This window comes from Cryptomeria japonica, chromosome 4 (assembly GCF_030272615.1).
Source record: "Cryptomeria japonica chromosome 4, Sugi_1.0, whole genome shotgun sequence".
In the NCBI taxonomy this organism is placed as follows: Eukaryota; Viridiplantae; Streptophyta; class Pinopsida; order Cupressales; family Cupressaceae; genus Cryptomeria; species Cryptomeria japonica.
Genome location: NC_081408.1, coordinates 254,626,072 through 254,647,689, shown reverse-complemented (window position 1 = coordinate 254,647,689; position 21,618 = coordinate 254,626,072).

Below are 21,618 nucleotides of genomic sequence, written 5' to 3'. Positions count from 1 at the left end.
TAAATTTGAGAGTAAAAATAATATATATTTTCTTCCTATCTTGTTTATGGGTATTATTAGAATATAGGCTTTTGTTCAATCAATATATAATTGATTTACAAAGGGACTTTACTGAATTCATTTTTTATTCTTAATTACTACAATTATAAGATAAGATTTGTATTGATTAATACAAAATAGATTCACAATAGTTTGAAGTATGTCACAAGAGAACCTTGGTTCGAGTTAAGTTATTAGATTATTCTATCAAAATAATTTTCGTGAAAAAGGAATAAGGACAAATCCTAATAGTTGTCTTCATCTTGTAGCATCATAAATTTAAACTCTACACAATTTACACCACTTTTTGTTTTCCAACTTTAGTTAATCCCATTTTAGCTCTCTCTTAGGTCCATTTATAGGGTTTTTTCTTTAAAATTGTTGTCATCCTTCTGCATACAGAACTAAATCGAAGCCTCAAATAGTGTACAATCCATTTCCTAGTGTGTTGCCCTATTTGTGTGGGCTAGAGGTAATTAGGTCACCCTTGTACAAGGACATGGGTGATAGGGTTATCCTGGTCCCCCTTAAATAAGACCTAATTTCAATATGTCGGTGTACTCTTCCTGCTCGGTGATTTTAGATCTCAACGTCCCAATTTAACCACTTGAAGTCGACCTAATTGGTAAAATTACCTTTGGAACCCTATATAAGAGTGTCATTTCAATTCATTTCATAATGATAACCCATCAATCATATATAATTTCATTCATAATACATGCATCCACATAAAACAACATCAAGCATTTTCAAGTGTTTAAGGAAACATATATAATTTCATTCATAATACATGCATCCACATCAAACAACATCAAGCATTTTCAAGTGTTTAAGGCAACATTTCATCCCACTATAACTTTCAAGCATTTGAACACCATGGAGCATCAAATAACTTCAATGTTCATGCAAACCTATGTGTTTGTTTGAGTCTTATATTTTATCAATTTATTACATCAACACTTGTGATTACATTTAAAGAGCATTACACCATTAACCATTACCAATTGTAGTAGATTTGAGGCATATCATACAACATTTACTTCAATATTTCAATTATGATTTCAATTTGTAGACACATGTTTCTGACCACTTGATTAAATGAATTATATTTATTTAATAATCTCTTATTCAACTATTAATTAAATTTAATATTTAATTAATTAATCTTTTCCACCATTCTTTGATTAATTAAATAAATTATTCAATTTATTTGATTTGGCCAAATTCAGACTTTTAATTAAATAAATTATTTTATTTAATTAAATACACCTTTCCAATTTAATTAAATTTATATTTAATTAAAACCCCTTTTACATGTAAATGAATCAATATTTAAATCAAACCAATGCAAGTTGCAACACACTTTTTGAAATAAATTAATTTTATCTCAATTAAATCTTAAAAATCTACTTGCATGCCTAAACCCTCTTCTAGATTCTCCTAATCAATTCTAGGTTAGTCTAATCACCCTCATAATCATTTCCACATTCCTTAAGAAAAAGGTCACTTCTCAAAAACTCCCAAAGTCTTCATAAACCATTAAAGGCTTTACGTCTTCAACAAGTTAACCTCCAAAGTCTTCATAACCATTAATGGTTAGCTCAACCTTAACCCTTGGTTAGATAATTTCTCTCTAACTTTACCATCTTTTAACCCATGGGTTTCTTCAAGCATTCATTGCTTTGACCATGGTTATTCCTTTAACTCTTGCATAAGAGTTTATCCTTTGGATAAAAGATTTATCCACTAACTCAACCCTAACCTAACCCTCCTAGGGTGACCCTCATGTCTCCTCCAGAATTTAATGCCTCTTCTATCTCCTCTTAAGCTATCTCCTATTGACAATTCTGACCATTTCATTGGTGAAAATTGTAAACACGAATTGAGGATCACTCAATCCTAGCCCTTGTTAAGATTATTCAATTTGAACCATCCAATTTCCCATTTCTTCAATAATAGGTCTCATTTCTATCATTATCCATGATCCAAGTTTCATGCATCCAGATTATAGTCTATTTCCTCAAGTCTTAAGCTTTGCCACTCTTTGTTTAAATCATAATATTTAACATTTGGAAGCATTTCATACCATTAGCATAACATATTCATGTTAGTATATCAGTAGTATAGCTTAATATCCATATCATAACATGTTTAGTTTCGTTATCATAGAATAATCACATCTTAGCAAGCTTTGTTACAATCATATAGATCTTAGTTTCATATGGCATATATATCATTTCCATCACATATCACTCATTCTTGGAGTTGTCATTCCAAAGGTTTGTTGCTCAATGATCTGAGAGCAGCCATTGACTTTAGGAATCCTATGAGATAGAGATAAACAAGATTCTTTTGAAGGATTAGCTTGTTTAAAGTAGTTTACCAAGTTAGTCTTTATATCTAATGTTTCATTGGTATGTTAGTTTTTTGTATTTTTGTTAATCAACTAACACCACTATTCTTGCATACAGGGTTAATTCCAAACTTGGGGATTGAGCTAGGAAAACCCCTATCCACAACATCTTTCCCTCTTACTATGTCAAAATGACAAATTCAAAAGTTGCAAATGGAGATCTAGACTAAAGAGACAACAATGAATGGATTTGGCTTTTACAAAAGCAAAAAATGAAGGACATCTAATGACATCATTGCATTAGTCCTAATAAATTCTGCCAAACTTATAGGAAAATATTCTTGATAACATTATGATGTAGCAACCTAATTTCAATATGCATCTAAGCACTTTGGGACTAGGGCTATCAAGACCTCAATCTTGCAATTTTGAGCTAAAGTTTTAGGCTCGGATCCTCCTATATTTAGTTTCCTCAGGTCTAGCTCCATGTCTTTATATCACATATGTAGCTTATTGTTTATGTTTATTTGCATTCATTTTCCATCACCTAGCATTAAAACAAATTCAAACTAATCTCAAATAAACAAATGAAAAAGAAATTTATCTACATTCAATCCTTTTGCATTGTGTAATAACCCACTTGAACTTAATCCAAAAACTCAACTGGTTTTTTTTTTTTTTTTCTAATATATAAAAATATTGATTTATTATTCTTACTTATTCTTATTTATTTTTGATTCAATCACATACTCAGGTACATCTATCCAAACGAGATAGGGATCCATCCAACCGGGATGGGCATCTAACCATACGGGTTAGGCATCTAACCATACGGGTTAGGCATCTAACCATACAGATTAGGCATCTATCCATATGGGATATGAGGTTTCATCTATCCAATCCGGGATAGGAATCTACCCAAACGAGGTAAACGGGGTAGGCATCTATTCATAAGAATAGGATATGCTCTGGCTAGAGACTTTAGACTCATCAAGACCATCCGGGTCTTGAGCCACTCTCTAAAGACTACACTCCCCTACTAGGAGTGCACCAAGGTCACCATCCTTAGGAGTATAAAAATAATTACATAAACAAGCTTGAGTTCTGCCTCAAAATTTGTCCTAAAGTCTCGGGAAGTCAAGCGAATCCATACGTGATTCCTTTTGAGTATGCATTGAATTAATTTTAATATTTTAATTATTATTTGCACCATTTGATTAAAAGACAAAGGAGCTTCAAGAACCAACTACTCACCCATAACCAAATCCTAACCCCCATCCCCGAAGGCATGAGTACAAGGGACAACTTTGTCCCTAGACTGCCTACATACCCGTTTCAACACGGGATCAAGGCGTAAAGTATGTAGTTCTAGTTTCTAACTATGGTTTAATGTAAACTGTTTGGTGTGTATGCAACCCTTTCTAGGGTCAATGTCCCAGACAGTTTCTCTGCAGTTGCTACCCACGATGGTAGCTCTATAGCAAAAAGAATCAAGGTGGCCTCATGCTTGTGGCCTAAAACAACTAGGTCCTATTTCCTATTAAATACGTCACCCTCAAATCAATTAACATACTTTGAAAAAATCATCAAGATAGATAAATTCCAAATTATCACACACCACCAAACCCTAATGGGGTTTTCTAAGGTTTAACTGAGCGGATGTAAATTCATTTTAAAAATTATGTTTTTAGATTATCAATCCAAGGGGGATTACACACCCCTTGAATTTTTTAACCTCCATATGAGCCTTATTTCTCCCCGACAATTTATAGGGACGATGCCACAGATGTCGTTGTTGCAACTTTATTAGGCATTAAGTGTAGTAGTTCAACACGACGACATTACCCGTAAGTGTGACCCAGAGGCACCATAAATACTGAATGTTGCTAAGGTTTTGGTTTCGTCTCCTCTTGTTTAGTTTTCTAACTAGGAATCTAATTTTGAATTCAAAAATCTTTTGTAAAGCAATATACTAATACAATCATGAAAATAAAAATATAGTATAGAAGGAATTTTCGATTGAAAACTTGTAAAATTATAACTTATGAAAAAGATTGAAATACTTCTCGAAAGGTACTAAATTTCTTAAAGAAAAAGTTAATTTGTCTAATATTACTTGGAAAAAAAATTGATATTCACTTGTTTGAAGGAAAAAGAAAATAACCATTAACAATATTCTTTAATAACCACAATACTTTTAATCACTAATTATTTGAAAATAAGATTAGAAGAGAGTCTAATACTTGCTAAAAATAAAGAACCTAAGCAATTTGAATCAATCTTCTTCTAGTTGCTTTAGAACCAATGTCAATTCCTTGCAAGATTACAAGAGATAACTAACCATTTCTTCCACTTGAAGTAATGTTAACTTTTTCCTTAGATATTTCCTACATATAACAACCTCTCCAATTCCAAATTCTTAGAAGTGAGATAATTCTTGCTCCTAAAATGTACTTCAATTAAAATTTATTATATTACTCTCCAAGTGATCATGGGGTGGTTTTCTTGAAAACTCATTTGCTTAATAATGATAGAACCCAATAATCTTATAACAACAAATCCTAACTTTATTTGGCTTCGAAGGTAAGTTTCATTAGATAATTTATAAATTAGAGATAAGTACTAAATTCGAGGTCTACAAGGTAAGTTAGTTTTAATAATCTCACGTAAAAGATTTCAACCTTTGTCACACCCATTTACTAAACTTTTTTGGTTTTCAAATAAAATTTCTTTACACCTTGATTAATACTACTATTCTTCCAAAATAGATTATACCCTTTAGATTGTATGAAAATCATTTCGAAACTTAAATGTTAATCAAATATATCTATACTAATTACTTGCAATATAAAAGTAACTTCTCCTTTACTAGCCCTATGTTTCTTTATAGCAAGAAGGTAGATGTATTTAACCATTAATAGAAATGACCATCCTCTATGCCTTGAAATATAACAAAGAGATGAATCAAATATTCGACTTCTTGGATTGAAGGAAATTCATATTGATTGAAATACATGAAGAGTGCTACGAATCTAAGCACATTTACATAGTAGGTAAATTATTTTATCCCTTAATACTTGCACAAATTTAAATATACAAAGGGGTAGTTTCGAAATAAAGAAATTAAATATTTGAAATGTATTGAATGTTTCGGAGAAATCCATTTACTACTAGGTTCCATTTGAGACTAACTAATAAGGGATAATCCAATACTTGGAATAATTTCATTGGTGCAAAAGCTTCCCAAGATGCATGAGAGCAATGCCAATTCCCTTTCTTTTGTTTTCCTTAAGTCAACTATTTTATTTAGTAAGGAGATTTAACCATTTTATCTACATCCTAAGAAGGATTAATTCATTATAATAAATCTCTTAATGTTCAATTATCTATTTGAATTCCACAAGTGTAATTTGACCATTTCCTTATGCAATATTTATCCTTTAAAACCCCCAAAGGCTCTTTTCCCATCTTTGAGGGAGATAGTGAGATCTTTATAGATAAAGTATTTATTAAAAGGAAGGTCCAAATTTACAACTTAAATTTCTATATCAAACTCTTTTATCATGAGTTACATTTGTCCTCCTCTTCCCTAGGAAATTTATTACCACTTTATTTTTTTTTTCTTTAATACTATAATTTACACTTAAGAATAAATCCTTAGATTCTAAATAAATTGAACAAATTTTTAACTATTAAAATTATTTGTAATGCTTAACTAAAATCAATTCAACTAATATGAATAATTTTTAATTTTCAAACGTGCAAATTAATCCTAATGATACAAATAAATCTTTGCTAACAACTTAAATATAAATAAATTTCAACTAAATAATCTTAAAAAGATATGATTATTTCATTTACCTTTAATAAAACAATCTTAATTATTACTAATAAATTTTAGTTATCTTCAACTAATAAAATACTTTTTTATTATTAAATAACTCAAATAAATAAATTTAATTATTTCATAACACTCAAAAATAAAACTTTCTCTTAATATAATATGAGAGGATACTAAAAAGAATTCTTTAAAATAGGAAACAACAAAAAGCGTTTTCTTTTAACCCATGGAAAAATAAAGATATAATTATTATATTCAACAATCATAAAGAAAAGGTATTTCATATATATATATATAAAATGATTTTGTGATTTATTATTATTATTATTATTTTTCTTGTTTACAAAGATATTGTACATAGGGATGGCTAATCCAGAGATAATAGACAAGGGTAGATGAGTATTCCAGAGATAAATAGACAAAGATATTTGTACACAAAGGGCTGAATTTCACAGATCATAATTTTGAGAGGTAAATATTTCATAGAGGGGTAGAACTCACAGATTTTTCTTTGAGAAATGAAAATTTTCATAGAGAGAGATTTTCACTAATTTCACTTTGAGAAATAAAAAAGAGAGATAGATTTTACAGATTTCATTCTGGGAATAAAAAAATTTCAAAAATTTCACAGAGAGATAGCTTTTCACAAATTATACCTTTCGAAGACAAATTTTCCAAAGAAATAAACACAGAGACAAATATATATATATAAATACTCTACTATTTAATTCATTTTGTTTAAATGCAGAGGTTAAATAAATTTGAGAGGTAATTTAACAGAGGAGAATAACATGTTGAGAGTCAAGCAAACATATGGAGTAAATTATTCTGGGAGGAGAATAAACACATGAATAAAAATTATTCAGAGAAATGAAAAGCACATAGAAATAATTTATCCCTGTAGATATAAATAAATTCATAAGAGCAAAAGAGACTAAGGTAAATTATTTCAGGAGGAGATGATTAAACACAGGAAAACAAATTACTCTGACCAATGAAATGCACAAAGAGATAATTTATCCTGAGACTAAATATTTCTCAGAAAAATCCATTTGAGATAACCAGATAAAGTTTTCATAATGAGAAAATATTTTTAGTTTTCATAATCAGAAAATATTTCTCAAACAAATAGTTTACAGGATGCATTTGAAATAAAGAGGTAAACTTTCATAGAGAGGAAAATTTTGAGAGAAATAAATTGTACAAAATATTTGGGCTAAATTAATATTTTGAGGTAAAGTTTTTACCTAGAGAAAGATTTCTCAAAAGATAAATTATACAATGCATATTTTGAGGAAAGATTTCACATAGGGAAAAAGCACATGATTTTTCCTCTTTCTATCTTGATTTCTTCTTAATAAAACAAATGTATTTACTTATATTATTTTATTCCTAAAAATTAGATCATTTATTTTCTCTTTGAAAAAGATTTTAATGAGATTTACATATTTAGAAAAAAAACTAATATCAAAGATTTTCCTACATGGAAACTAAAAAGGATAGGAAAAAGGATTTCTCTTATTATTCTATCGAAATAATTGAGAGATAATTTATTTTAAAAAGGAAGATTTCAAATAATAAATAAATAAATAAATAACTAAAAGAGATTAAAAAGAGATTTCTTTTGAAGATTACAAGATTCATACATGTAACAAGTGAATGGAAAAGGGGGACCTTGGATTGGACGAAGAACTTGTTGTAGGAATCGACTTCAATCTCTCAGCTAATCTTTTTCAACACTTCCTTGTGGCTTGATAGAATCTCCTTCGAGAGACTTTAAAATCCTATCTTCTACCTTACAAAGTGTTCACAAAATCCTACTACTAACATGAAGAATTCCATAATACTTTTCATCCAAAAATGATGAACTACTATTTTGAAAATTGAAATCCATTATATAGAAAGGGAGTCATTTTCCCACTACTAAAGGAATTAATTGATTCACATATTATTTTTTTCCATGCAAAAGTGGGGGTTACATGCATATTAAAGTTTGAATTTGAAACTATTTCATGCAAGACATATTCCTTACAACTTGTCATAGTGGCGGTTACATTTGACCATGCATTTTGAATTTGAAAATCCCTTCTAAAATGTTCTTATTTCTCCTACACCATGTGCTCAATTTAGAATATTGAGAGAATAAATAATTTCCCAAATAATTTATGACCTCACATGTGAGTCACCACTTATTAATTCTTCTATTTAAAATAATTTCATACTTATTCAATTTTTCATCTCTAACTAACATTACTCATAAGATTAATAATAATAATAATAATAATAATAATAATAATAATAATAATAATAATAATAACAACAACAACAACAACAACAACAACAACAACAAGAAGTTCAATCAAGATAAAAAAAGAGGGTTATGACACATTGGATCAATTAAGTTCTTCCTTCCTTTAATGTTTTGTTTAGATTGTTAGGTCATTTCCTACTTTACAAAGCATAACATGTGAAACCCTAATCTTCTATCCAATACATTTTGGTGAACCTAACTCTTCTTACACTTGCATATATTCAAATTTTAAGTATAATTTTGCATAATTTCATTGAATACATTGAGTGAATATTTCTTTGGTTACATCTTTATTGATTAGTATGGCATATGAGCATCTTGTTTGATCATTTGATTAGATGAAATTGTTATCTTCCTTTTCTAGTTCAATTTTAATTTATATTCAAGATTTCATGATGTTCCCTTTCATGAATTTGATGATAACTTATCTTTTCCTTTCATCCATATCTATTATTTAACCTCTCCCAAATTTTTTTTCACTCATGAGGAAACTTTGGTACAAGAAGATAATTTGAAAACTTCTTTCAAAGATCTCCCTCCTAAGGATGAAGCTTTGAAGAATGATGTTAATCCTTCTTCTAAATGTACCCCCCATAAGGATCATTTAGTGCAGTAGGATGATATTGTGGCTACCTTTCCTAGTGATAACATAACCTCTTTTCATATCTATGACATTTCCCCTAGAGATGAAGAATTAATGAGTTATGTGTGTCCCTCTCCTAAAGTTTGTCTCACTCATGAAGATACCTTGGTGCAAGAGGGTGATACCATTCCCCTCCACGATAATATATCTAATTCTCTCTCTCTCTCTCTCTCTCTCTCTCTCTCTCTCTCTCTCTCTCTCTCTCTCTCCCCTAAAGGTGAAGCTTGAATACATAAAGAACCTAATAAATTCAATACTATTTTTGATGCTAAGAAACCAAAGAGATCTCCTACCTATATCTTAAGAGTTGGAAAATAACAAAATACATATGTGAAATTGTAATCAATACGAAAAGGCAACTAGAAGAAAAATATGGTATTGAAGTGCCTCACATATATAACAATAGAAACAAAAAGAAATATCCCAACATTCTTCTTAATTCCCTTCCTCCCCCCTCTAATCATAAGAAAAATAATTGTAGGGATCCTAATTTTGTTGAGAAACTTCATGCAACCTTCATTAAGATCTCCCTTTGGGCCTTGATTCAAACTTAACCTTCATACCATGGGTTAATCCAAGAATCATTACAAAAGGTAGTTTCTCCTCCTTCTAAACCAAATGATATTACATTATCACAAGATGAATTGCCTTATATAGAGGTTAAAAATAGAAATGATCCCCTTATGATCACTCCTTGCATTTATAAGAAAAGAATAAGAGGTACCTTAATTTATAATGGGTCAACCCTCAACATTTTTCATGTTGTCTTATTATATAAGATGAATTGGGATTATTCTTTCATTCGACCTAATTCTCTTTGTGTCTGTAGGTTTGATAATGTTGCTAGAGAGTCACTTGGTATAGTCATACTACCTATCAAAGTAGTACCCATGATTTTAACCATTCCTATCCATGACATGCCCAATGATCTTAGTTATAATATTTTTGTAAGTAGACCATGGATCATGCAATAGATGCATTCCCTTCTACTCTTCACTACATAATCGGATACATACATAACAATAAAATCCAAACAATCAAGGTTGATCCTACTCCTTACGATATTATTCAAGATGAAGTAGGATGCACATATCTACCTTTCACACTATAATTCCTTCAACAATCAAATCTCCTATCCCGTAGCAAAGAACTAGAGTACATCCTTATTTTTGGTGAAATCATTATTTTTCTAGAAAATATAACGATTTAAGCTTTAAGAGGTCCCATTTGAAGTAATTAATTGAAGAGAGTTAGATCAAAGGCTCTTAGATCAAAATTTCTTAGATAGAACCTCTCTACTTCTAAATCATACTTGCAATAGAGTCTCCTTTACATCTATCAAATGCTAATAAAAAAACAATTTTACATTAGCTTTTGGGGGCTCAAATGAGTTTATTTAGAAGTTTTTTTAAAAAGTATTTAGTCCTTATTATAATATTTCCAAATATTATAATTTTTAGTAGATTTTATCTTATGAATGTAGATTTTTCACTGAACATGAACTTCTTTGTTCAATGCATTGGGAAAAATAGTAAACTAATTCAAAAAAATTCTAAAAAATATCTATGCACTAGGTATTGACGTCTTCTTTTTTAAAAAAATAATAAAATTGAATTTTGATATATATAAAATAAGTTATGTGTTCAAACGTACACCTATATCTAAATTATAATTATTCAGATTTCAAAACTTAATAAAATGAAAAATATTCAACATATCACTATCAAACCAACTTCATGCCCTGGGTATTGATGTTAGAAACTAAAATTCAAGAAATTAAGTTTTTATCATTTATAGAAAAGAAGTTATGCGTTTTAGAATACACATCACTCTTAAAAAATATTGTTTACTTTAAAAAAAAACTTTTTGAGGGAGCTAGAAAAATCAATTAAATTTTATAAAAAGAAAAATTGAAAAAAATATATTTAGAATCTACAAACAAGATGTCACAAATCACTAGTTTTCATCATCTTCAAATTCTTAATGGTTTAAAATTCATAGATGTTGGGAAGTGAAGATTTTTCCAAAATGTTCATCTAAATGTCAAAGTTGGTCAAAAAGTGGGAACCAATATTGTGAGTTCACCTTCCCTCAATGTAAATATGAAGCCTTGAAGGAGCCTTGTGTGTCATTTATCTAAAATTGTTTTATTCCAAACTCTTCTTCTAAAACAGGTCTTGAAGATAATTGGGGCCATTTTACATCCTCTCCTCTATTTTTCCAATGAATATTTATATTTTCAACCTCTTCCTTTGTCTATATCTCCTCCCCTATTGTCTAGTACATCCATGTCTTCTCATGTTTCATTAGAACGAGATAAGGTTTTGTCCAGTCTTGCTCAAGCCAATTTGATTACCCTTCTTTGGCCCAAATGAAGAAGAAAACATAGATAAGATCTTGACAATCCTACATTTTGTGTATCATCAACTCCTTGGGCATTCAAATAATGAATGTGAATCTTTTGGTATCATTCAAGAAAATGGTGTCACTAGGCAATATGTCATCACCATTCTAAATAACATCTAAGTTCTTATCATGTTGCTCCTAACTATGTGTAACTACTAGCTTACTGATTGGGGGATCATTGTCATTCATGGTGGTACAATTTTAAGTGAAATTACACTTAGTAATCATCCTAGTAATCTATTCTTTTCTTCACACTTGTGGGGTAAGAATAGTTTTCAATTATTCCTTCTTTCCAAGGATTTCTCTTTCCTTTGTTGAATTGCATTTTTCATAACTTGATGTCATTTCTTACATAGAGTGGTCCTCCATGCAAGGACATATATGTCTCTTGGTTAGAATTTTTCTTTGTTTGAGATGGTATGTCTTCTTATGGATAATCTCTCCTTAGTTAATGTGTGCAATCCTTTGCTAACAATCCACTTTTTCCCAGCATTAGGGAAGGTGCACATTCTTATTCTCCTTACCCTTTTTCAAAGATGTCATTTGTTTTTTGTATTAAAAATTGAGAGATCAAAATATGGAGAGTTTTATACAAAAAAGATCATGGGAGGCAGAGCCTCAACCATCAAATAGTAAAGACAGATACACTAACCGACTAATCATATACAATTATCCATCTACCAAAAAGAGTCACGAAGGAAAGTATTTATCATTATACTAATTGTTACAGCAACATACTAGGCATCTATTGGAGAATCTCATCATGATTTTCCAACCACGTGGTCCAGCCTTGTGGACCTTCCAATCACACCACCTTCTTCCAATCCAGGATCTGAGTAAACATCTTGAGCTTATCAAAGTAGCAACCTCTATTATCCTTGAGCTCCTTGATCAGCTAAGATGACATTTTTAATAAATATCTCTTGTATTTTTGGAGGTAAATATCTTTGGCTAAATATATTTTCCTCCTTTCATCCCTCGAAAGAATCCCTTGACATTTGTTGTAATATATCTCTTTTCTAACCGTCTCTTCCTTGCCCATAAGAGTTATGCCTCTTTAGCTTGGATTACATGAAAAATATTGCTTATAGGTTATCTCCTTGGTGAGTATCCTTGTTCCTTATTCTTTCAAATTTAAGACATGATCATAGGGCTATGTTCACATCTTAAGGGGGGGTGTATATATGGCCTCCTTGTAGCATATGTTCAATTCAAGTTGCAAATTTTCTGGCATACAATTATTTGCTTGGTTATCCTTTTCAAATTCAAGCAGTAGATTTCCTCACATGATGCATTGCTTGGCTATCCTTTTTCAACTTATTTTTATGGATTTCCTTATAAAAAACATGATTTATTTGGTTATCCATATCATATGTCTATTATATGTTATCACATGGTCAAAATGAGACCAAAGTCTTAGATGATATGTCAAACTCCTAAAACCATATGACATTAAAGAATAATGAGTTAACTAGCTAGACATTTCAATTATTCCTTTTTGCACTTCTTTAAGGTAGGTTGACTTTCATAACATGACTTTCTAGACCATCCAACCCTCCTTTTGTTGCACTTTTGGGATGAGTGGAACTAGCATAGCATAACTTGTTACTTTGACTCTTCCTTCCTACATAGACCACACAACATAATGCAACTTGTTGCCCCATGAGAATCCATCTTTGTGTGGATCACCTAGCATAAGAGAGCCCGCTAGCCCATGCAATCCACGTTCTCTCTTTCTTTTTCCTCTCATAGATCACCTAGCATAACACAACTTGCTAGCCCATGGAATCTATGCTTTCTCCTTTCTCCTCCCCATGAGCCCATAGCTTTGTTACTTGTTGGATCATGGTTCACCATTCGATGCTCTTGCTCTTTACATATGGCCACTTGTGATCTTTTAATAGCATTCTAAGAATCATATTAGTGTTTGATATACTTTGACTATTGAGGTTTCTTGAACTACTTGACTTGGAGATTTTTTTTTTAGTATTAACTTGTTTTGTGTCTTTTGTCTTTGACTTTTATTTATCTTTGTTTTGTTTTGTGTATCCTTGCATATGATTGTTTGAGTTAAGATCCTAAGATTTAGGGTTGTTCACTCAAATTTAGTGATTTCTTATATCTTTGTGATCTTACTTCAAGCCACTAATTTATCTCTCTTTCTACTGCTTTACTAAGAATATGGGCATAGGCTCATACTCCTACCTAAATGGGGGATAGATGTAGAATCCTGAATTATAGCCTTGCTTAATTTACACCAAATTTTGTGTTCCTACTTTGTTAATTCCCATTCTATCTCTCTCTCATATCTATTTCTGAGATTTTTACCTCAAAATTGATGTCATCCTTTTGCACAAAGAACTAAACCTAGGCCTAAGACAATTTACTATCCATTTATTGGTTTTTTGTCATTTTTCTATGAGACGGGGACGATAAGGTCATCCTAGTCTAGGGATAGGGATTATTTGGTCAGCCCAAATCTCATTAAATAGGACCTAATTTCAATATGTTGATGCACTCTCCCTTCCTTGTGATTTTGGATCTCAGTGTTGCAATTTGACTGTTCAAAGTTGGCCTAATTAGAAAATTACCTTTGGAAAACTATATAAGACCATCATTTCAATTCATGTCATAATCCATCAATCATGTAGCATTCCATTCATAATTCATGCATCTAAATCAAGAAACATCAAACATCTTTAAGTATTCAAGGAAATATTCCATCACACCATAACCTCCAAGCATCTCAACATCATGGAACATTAAATTATATGAATCTTCATGTAAGCATGTGCATCTATTTGAGTCTCTTATATTTTTTCATGTTATTGCAAAAACACTTGTTAACACATTCAAAGAGTATTTAATCATGAACCATTATCAACTGTAGCATATTGTAGGTATATCCTACAGAATTTACTTTATTATTTCAATTCATTTACGGTTAATTCCAAACTCAGGGTTTAACCTAGACAAACCCTTACCCACAACTTGTTTCACTCTTTTTGTATTTAGATGATAAATTCTAAAGTTATAGACAAAAATACAAACTTAGGAGATGACGACGAAAAAATATAGCTTTTGTAGAAATGAAAAGTGAAGGACAAGGTTGACACCACCACATCAGTCTCTAGAAATTTTGTTGAACATTTGGAAAAATATTTTTGAGGACATTCTGATCTTGCAGCTTGATTTTTTTCTATATCTAAGCACTTTGAGACTAGGGAAGCCAACATCCCAATCATGCATTTTTGAGCCAAATTTTCAAGTGTGGGTCCTCCTTTGTCTATTTTACTTAGATCTAGCTTTGTGCCTTTGTATTGCATATGTGGCTTACTATTTATGTTGATTTAAATTTATTTTCTATTACCTACCATTCAAATACATTCACATCAATTTCAACTAAACAAATAAAAAAGAACTTTATTTGTATTCAATCCTTTTATATTGGATAAATTGAGTTCTTCCTTTAATATTTTGTTTGTAAAGTTAGGTCATTTTCTAGTTTACAAGGGTTAACTTGTGAACCACCATCCAATACACATGTATACATAATTTATTTTAAGCTAAGATTTATTTAAGGAGAGACATTTTTAGTTATTTAAAAGAAGATTTATTTTGAATTCAATTGAAAGAGATTAGCTAGAATCTATTAATGCCACTAGATTTGCAAATTTATTAGGTTTGGTTATTCTTACTTGTTTATTGAAAATTAGATGAATTATTATTACTTGTAAAATTTAGAGGATCCTCACAAGATACAACTAATACCTTCATCTCTACATCTCAAATTCAACTTAGTCTACCACAAAGCATCCAACCTTTCATATCACCAAGTGTTGTCCATATCTCTAGTTTCATTCCTCATGTCTATACACCTATTCTACCTTTATCCATTTCTCAATTTTTTTCCTAGTCTACATATATACCACAATATTTCTTCTCCTATATCCCTCAATCCTCCACATCTAGCATCCTTTAATAAAATTACATTTTGCAATTCTTCACATCATATATTTGTAAATCCATTTATATCCAACAATTTTTTGCATCCTACATATCTCAACCATTTTATGTACATTTTATACACACTCATATCACACTACCTAGCCATATTCCTCTTCTTATCTTAATTAATTTTTATTCAATCTTGTTGGTTATTAAATCAACAAATTACTAAAACTTAAAGATATGACAAGTCTTATGCTTACTTTTAGTTATGCATCTAGCTACCAAACAAGATTCAATAAAGAAATTAAATCTTGTATGGGTGGCTACTCCTTTATTCACATCATTTTTAGATATTTTAAAATATTAAGGAATGATGGTGCAACATATAAAACTTCACACAAAATTACGAAGGTTTGTGTGGCTGCTTCTTGACTGATTTATCACCTGTCTTCCATTTAACACTAGCATGAAGTGGTATATAAAACTGAAACTAAACCACAAAAATAAAATAAAATGAATTTCATATATAGATTTTGTTCATTCCATTGTTTGTACAAAGAAAAAGACTAGAGCATTTCCTTGTCCATTCATAGTCAAGATGAGATAACCTAGGGTAATAGCATGAACACAAAACTAGTGGCAATCTAATCCTTATTGCTTTCCAACAATGAGGCCTCTTATAGACATGCCAATAATCTACTTAGAGGTCCTGAATATAACACAATATCTCCAACAATTGAATAAAAGCACATTCAACTTGCTCCTTCAAAAAAAACCATCAACCAAATACTATTGCAACAACAATGAAATGAAAAGAATTGCAATCCTCAATTTCTTTGATTTAAAAGACAATAAATACATTCAAAGGAGATATTACAACATGACATATTTCATCCTATACTACAAACTGATTTTCTTGCCATTATCAAGGCAATGATCATAACACTAAAATTGAAAAATAAAAAAAGAACCTAAAACCTAGGAGAGAAACCCTATATGAAATTGCATAGAAGATGTGGAATCAAGGATGGAACCACTAGAGAAAGAATGAATCTCCCAGGGACTAATTTTGAACCCTTTCAAATGACTTTGAGATTTCCTTGTATAGAACAAGGTTGCAACATGCACTAAGGCATTTATAGTTCAACAAATGGCAAGACACCACTTGAAATAATTGAAGACAAGAATATCTAAAAACTTGACAGATAGGACAAATTATCCCCTTGTTTGCACCAAAAGATGGTTGAGCTAGTTGTTACATTCAACGATTTGCATGCTTGAGTAGATATAATTTGATTCTCCACAACAATAGTCACAATACATCAATTTAGTGACCTTAGATCCTTCCTTGACCAAAGATTTGAAGGATGCCATACCTATTTAACTATAATTATAACAACTAAATGAGATCAGTGTCACTAGTCGTTTCGATGACTTCATAATTCTCTTCATTTTTTCATACCATCACTATTTCATCCATAGTAGTACCATTGCTAGATCATTGAAGCTTTTAGATGGTTCTATTACAAGCACAAGTTCTGGTGATGGCTATATTCAATGCCACATAGCATCCACATAAGATTTTAAGTATGGTTTCTAGATCACTAGGATTTGAAAAGACCTTCATTGATCACTTTAGTCTTATTGAAATGATTAAAGAGAGTGGGCCCACTATTCATGTAATCTTTCCTTTCTTTCATTAGGGGCTCATTGCTGCTCAAGAAATCCTTCCCCAATAGACTTATCTCTAGTGATATACATCCCTCTTCTACATGAAAATCCCTTGTTAGAAGAAAAGGGGGTTTTTGAAACCCCTTTCGGGATCTAGAGTAGTTCTTAAAACCTTCTAAAATGATAAAAGTCTTTTCACTTTGTTTGGGCCCCAAAAAATATATCGGTATTTTATTGAGTTTTGAGAACCATGTTGGAATTTTATGATGGTTTTGAAACCAACCACTAACTTTTCCTTTTTCCATTTAGCTTTGTTTTATATCTCGATGTGCCTACTTTATGCCACAAAATGACTCGATGCCTAGTATCCCTAGAGATTTTTTATGTACTTGTGATTAACTTATACTTGAAATAAGAGTTTCTAACATCTTGGACACTGTTCAACAATTTTATAGCACTCAAAATTCTTTAACAAAGTGGTTCTTCATGGATATCAACCAACATAAATTGAAGTTGTCCAATATGGATTAAAAGGTGGGTGGGTAAAATCAAATTTAAAGGGAGAAAGAGACTAATATCTTTTTAGGGATGAGAAGATGTACCCAAAGTTAGTAAATTGAAAAATGATATTTTTGATATGAAAGAGAATAGTGTTGCTAAGCTAGTATATCTAGAAAGTGGAAGGAGTAGAATTTCAAGAGACTAAGCAATCTTGAGAAGGAGCTTTTGGAGAAAAAGGAAATTCTAGAAACCAAATAATCCAAGTTAGTAAATGCCTTTTTAGAATAGTACCATTGATATAAAAAGTCTCACTAATAAACTAAAGGAGTTATAGGAAGGTCATAAGATTAAACTCATGGAGAAAAAAAACCACATTCAACAAGAATACTAAGGCTAGTCTTAGAACTAGAACTAAGAGTAGTAAGAAAAAGACTTTGAAGAAGAAAATAAGTAACTCTAAGAATTTTTTGATCTCAATGATAAATTATATCTATAAGAGGTAGATGTGGTAGAGAACAATAGGTAGATATAGCTAGGTTGGAATGCAGTTTTCTCATTTTGTTGTTGTTAGTACTATACCTTAGTTTATCTTTTGTTTTATTTTTTTGGGTTTAATTTTTTTGAATGTTATGTTGTTGTTTTTCTATTGCATTGCTGATCTGTGGCTATTTGTAAAGGTTTCCAGTTTTCCTTCAAAACCTATTTGACTTAGTTAATAAAAACATATGTATGATATAATGAATCATGAATATTTTTATTCTAAATGGTCTTGAGTATTATATACAACCCAATATGTGAGGATCACATTTCTATCTTGCCTATCACAACTAGTAATAATAATTCATCTAATTTTTAATCAGATTAACAACTGCCAAACCCAATAAATTGTAAATCCAATGATAATTATAAAATTTACCTAATATTTTCCACTTGAATAGAAAGAAATGTTATAAATACCTAAAACGATTTCCCCACAAGATAGTCTTACTTTAAAATTTGCAAATACATGAAGGTAACTATTAGGCTTCTTCACTATTTTTTCCAAGAAAATTATTTTGATGGGATAATCTAAGTAGATAAAAAAACAAGCTCCTCTTATAATACACTTGACACTATGGAGAATCTATTTCTATTTAATATTGATACATACAAATCTTATCTTCTAATTATAGTAATAAATAATATGAAATATTCTCTTTTGGTTTCTTTGTAATATACTTCACTTGAAGAATCAATTTTATATTAATAAAAGTAAGGTTTAATTGTCTCCATAAACAAGCTACAAGAAATTTTTATGCCCTCTTTATTGTCAAGTTTATAGGCTTTCCATAACTATCACAAGATCATGTAATATGCCTCACATCTTGATCTCTCTTTGTTCTAGATAGTGCTACAAGGATGCTTATCAAAATACTTTGCCTCACATCTCGATCTCTCTTTGTTCTAGATTGTGCTATAGGGATGCTTATCAAACCACTTTTCTTTCATTGTCCAATCTATTGTTTGTAACTACAACTTGCTGATAAATTTATATGCTTATTTGAAAAATCTGAATATATTAATTGCAAGAATTTTCTAAAAATAGAGTTTCTTTCACAAAAGTCCCTCATTATGAAAAAGTATATCTATAGGATTTGATTGCACTTTTTAAATAAAGATATTGAAGCTCTGTTAGAGAGTTGCATTTGATCTTTAAAAAAACTCTAATTTTCTATGAGAAACTCAATTTACATCTATAATTTTATCTACTAACAAAAAGGAGGTTATACTGATTTTTCAAGATTCAACTGTGAAAATATCTGCAGAGTTGAACCCTGAAAATTGTCGTATTTCAATACTAATACCTTTCCTATTATAATTACTCAGAAGAACTGAATTTATAACATTAAAAGTGAGTAAATTGTGTTTCATACTCTAATATGGTTGTATCTCCAAAGCATAAGACTATATAAAAGGTCTGAGATTGTGAGTGAATGGTGCTTTGACCAATCTCTACATCCCTGCAACCCCACTAAACAATCCTTTTATTGGCATGCTTCGAGAATCTAGGACTGAAACAACGATTATTGAATTCTTTAAGTATCAAAAGAAAAAAATCCTCCTTTTTTTTTCAATAAAAGTGGATTATTCCACTAAACTATTTTATTAATATTTTTTATTTTTTACACAGGATTCAAAGACCATACCAGAGGAAAGAACCCTGGAAAGAAAACCTTCGGTCATAGCTCATAAAATAAACCTATAGTATCTAATGGATTAGTTTATACATCTCACCCAAAACCACATACAAAATGTGGTCACAACACATATAATATCAATTTTGCATAGAGCCTATATGACAATTTGCCAAAAAAACCCATTGGATAATTTTCAAATGTAGACTCCACAGTTGCTATCAATGGAAGAAGATAAAATTTTCCAAAGCCCTGTGCCAAATTCCATGAGCCAAAAATCTTCCTGCCAAAAAGGAAAGTATCCAAAAACCTTTGGAAAAACACTATTGTATCAAATACCATGAGCTCGAACTCTCCTCTAGACAACAAACATGAATACTTGAAATGAAAGAGGAAAGCGGGAATAATTATCATCATAAAATTTTACATCAACGTTACTCAAGAAAATCATATGACTATCGTTGCAAACCTTCCCATACCCTAGAAGGAATTTCCTCAAAACCCACCTCTGGCTGATTAGCATTGCTATCAATGGCTAAATTTGCCAAATAATCTGCAATCTTATTAACTTCTCTGTAACAATGGGATATCAAGAAAGATTCAAACAATTCTAATTTTTGTAAAATGGGATCAAGTATATATTGTAAATTCCAACAATTCGATTTTGTTTTCATAACACATTGAATAATCACCATAGAATCACCTTCAATTATTAAGTCCTTAATTCCCAAAGAGATTGCCATATCCAATCCAAAATACAAATCAAGAAATTATGCATAATTGTTAGTTTTATAACCAATAGCATGACACTTAGCTCAAATAAAATTTGCATTGTGATCATAAATTACCATGCCTACCCTAGCCGGCCCAGGGTTACCACGAGAGGCCCCATCAAAATTCAGTTTAAAGTGCCCCTGCAGAGGAGGTTTCCATCTAGCAGAGCATCTCTTACCTATTGCATCATTATTTTTTAAAATTGAACCATGAGAGGGTAAAACTGACAGCAGCTTCCAAACTCTAGTAACTCTACTATCCTAGTGCGAAAAAGAAGTAAGATTTTCCAAATTCTTATAAATAAATGACAAAGCAACCTTAGATATTGAAGACTCAATTTTTAATAGAATCTCAGACACAGGAGACCTTGTTTTTTTAAATATCATGTTGTTTCTCTCTAGCCAAACATTCCAAATCATAATAGATGGAGATATGATCCGAAGGCATGCATAAAAAGATGAGGCAAACATAAAGGGCCAAGATCTAAAATGGGAAATGAGATCCTTACCAATAAAAAAGGATATATTTAACTTCTCAAACAACCACTGCCAACATTCATAAGCATAATCACAATGTAGGAACAGGTATGAAGAAGATTCTAAATTTTTGTTACAAAGGACACAAGGGAAAACAACAGTAATACCAAGCCTGTCTAGTCTCATACCTATAAGGACTCTATCCTGAACTGCCAACCAAGCAAAGGCTCCAGCTTTAGGAAGACAAGTTGAATGCCAAAACAACTTATAAGGCCAAGAAGATAAATCTTTAGCAACCATAAGAGAGTTGTAACCATCTTTAACAGTGTACTTACCAGAAATATTCTTTGTCCAAATAAGCTCATCCTTAGAATCAGAAAGAAATACAATTCTATCCCCCAAAATCTTCTCAAAATCTAATTTCATGCTTTGATCAACATCTAAGAAATCAATCGACTTCCATCTAGCTAGCTTAAGG